Source organism: Oratosquilla oratoria, chromosome 22 (genome assembly GCF_046742065.1).
Source record: "Oratosquilla oratoria isolate Oo_2021 chromosome 22, ASM4674206v1, whole genome shotgun sequence".
Taxonomy (NCBI): Eukaryota; Metazoa; Arthropoda; class Malacostraca; order Stomatopoda; family Squillidae; genus Oratosquilla; species Oratosquilla oratoria.
The window spans coordinates 2,339,427-2,342,616 of record NC_134798.1 but is presented as its reverse complement, the minus strand read 5'-3'; positions in this window follow the sequence as shown (position 1 = coordinate 2,342,616).

Sequence of the window (3,190 nt, the reverse complement as noted above, 5' to 3'; positions counted from 1 at the left end):
CAGCTATTACAGCCACTAAATTCACTACAACCATCACAGCCACTTCAACCACCACATCCACTACAACCACCACAAGCACTACAACCACCACAGCCGCTACAGCTACTACAACCACTGCAGCCATTACAGCCACTAAGTCAACTACGACCACCACAGCCACTTCAACCACCACAACCACTACAACCACCACAGCCATTACAACCACCACAGCCACTGCGACCATCACAGCTACTACAACCACAGCCACTACAACCACAGCCACTACAACTACAACCACAACCAAAAACCACTACAACCACAACCACTGAATCCATAACCACTGCATCCACAACCACTGTATCCAAATCAACTCCCACCTCCAACTCCCACATCAACCTCCTACCTCCACTCCCACCTCTACACACTCTTCACTCCCTCTCCATCCCCCTACCCCCTGTACCCCTTCTGCCCCCCCACTCCCTACACCCTCCATCCCCCTACACTACCACCATCACCAACAACCCCCATTTCCACCTAACACTTCCACCTTCTATCTCCACTCCACATCTCCAGCTCCCAACCCCAACTCCAGCCCCCATCCCTCAATCATCCAACCCCCGTCCCCACCTACCATTCCACCCCCCACCACCCCAGCCCCACCTACCATCCCAGCCCCACCACCTTAACCCCACCTACAATCCCACCCCTACCTCCAACTCCGCCCCCACCTACAACCTCATCCCCACCCCCACCTACAATCCCACCCTACCTACAACCATACTACGACCTACAACCCCACCACACCTATAACCCCACCACAACTCACACCACACGTACAACCACACCTATAACACCATCACACCTACAACCCCACCACACCTACAACCTCACCATCACCTACAACTTCACTATACCTACCACCCCACCCCTACCTACCACACCAGCCCCACCTACTACCTCAACCCCACCTACAATCCCTCCCTACCTACAACCATACTCCGACCTACAACCCCACCACACCTACAACCACACCACGCCTACAACACCATCACACCTACAACCCCACCACACCTACAGCCCCACCACCACCTACAAATTCACTACACCTACAATTCCACCTCATCTACAACTTCACCACATCTACAACCTCATCTCCACCTACAGCCCCTCCACACCTACAACCCCACCACACCTACAACCCCACCACACCTACAACCCCACCACACCTACAACTCCACCACACCTACAACCCCACCACACCTACAACCCCATCACAACTACAGCTAAAACCCTACCACACCTACAACCCCACTACAGCTACAACCCCACCACACCTACAACCCCATCACAACTACAACTACAGCTACAACCTTACCACACCTACAACCCCACTACAGCTACAACCCCACCACACCTACATCATCACCCCTACGTAGCACCCCGCCCCACCTACCACCCCGCCCCCACCTACCACCGGCACCTACCTACCACCAAGCCCCATCTCCCACCCTCGCCTCACCTGCCACACCACTCTCACCTACCATCCCGCACCTGCCTACCACCCCCGCCCCACATACCACACAGCTCCCACCTACCATCCATACTCCAGTTACCACCCCAACTCCCCCTACCACCTGGCTCCCAATTACCATCCACTCCCACATGTATCACCCACACCCTCACCTACCACCCCCACTCCACCTACCACCACCACTTCATCTACCACCCCCACTCCACTACCACTCCCACTCCACTTACCATTCCTAGTCTATCTACCATCCTCACTCCACCCACCATCCCCACTCCACCCACCATCCCCACTCCACCTACAACCCCCTCTTCACCTATCACCCCCACTCCACCTACCACTCCCACTCCTACCACCCAAACTCCCTCCACTACCCTAACTCCTCCTGCTACCCACACCTTCACCTACCACCCACACCCTCACCTACCACCCACACCCTCACATACTACCCACACCCTCACTTACCACCCACACCCTCAACTACCATCCACACCCTAACCTGCCACCCACACCCTCACCTACCACCCACATCCTCACCTACCACCCACACCCTCACTTAACACCCATCTCCTCACCTACTACCCACTCTCACTTACCACCCACATCCTCACCTACCACTCATATCCTCACCTACCTCCCACACTCACCTACCACCCACACCCTCACTTACCACCCTCATCTACCACCCACACCCTCACTTACCACCCTCATCTACCACCCACACTTAACTACCACCCACACCCTAACTTACAACCCTCACCCTCACCATCCATATCCATATCTACCATCCACACCCTCACCTACCACCCACACCCTCACCTACCATCCACACCTTCACCTACCACCCACGCCCTCTCCTACCACCCACACCCACACCCTCACCTACCACCTACACCCTCACCTACCACCCACACCCTCACTTATCACCCTCACCATCCACCCTCACCCTCACCATCCACATCCTTATCTACCTTCCACACCCTTACCTATCACCCACACCCTCACCTACCACCCACACCCCTACCTACCACCCACATCCTCACCGACTATCCCCACACCACCTACCACCCACAGCCTCACCTGCCATCCACAACCTCACTTACCACCCACATTCATATCCACCATTTGCACCCACCACTTGTACCTACCACCTATCCCTCCCATTTATTCTTCACATCTACCCCTTCCACCTACCACCTACTCCTCCCACCTACCACCTACCCCTACCACCTACCATCTACCCCTCCCACCTACCATCTACCCCTCCCACCTACCATCTACCCCTCCCACCTACCATCTATCCCTCCCACCTACCATCTACCCCTCCCACCTACCATCTACCCCTCCCACCTACCACCTACCCGTCCCATTTACCACCTAACGCTCCCCACCTACCTCTCTCACCTACTACCTACACTCCAATCATCACCTAACCCTCCCACTAATATTTCACCCTCAGTCTCATCTACAACCCTGATCCTAGCCTTACCCTAGCTACCAACCCTTACCATCACCTACCACTTCTGATATCAGCTACCACTTTAACCCTTACCCCTCCTACCACATCCACTCCCACCTTTGATACTTACCTATATATGTAGTTGAAAAACACCAAGGCTGTTTTAGTTATTCTTTTTTCAAGTTGTCAGGCGATGATATAGACAAAATGGTCTTCTGCTTAGC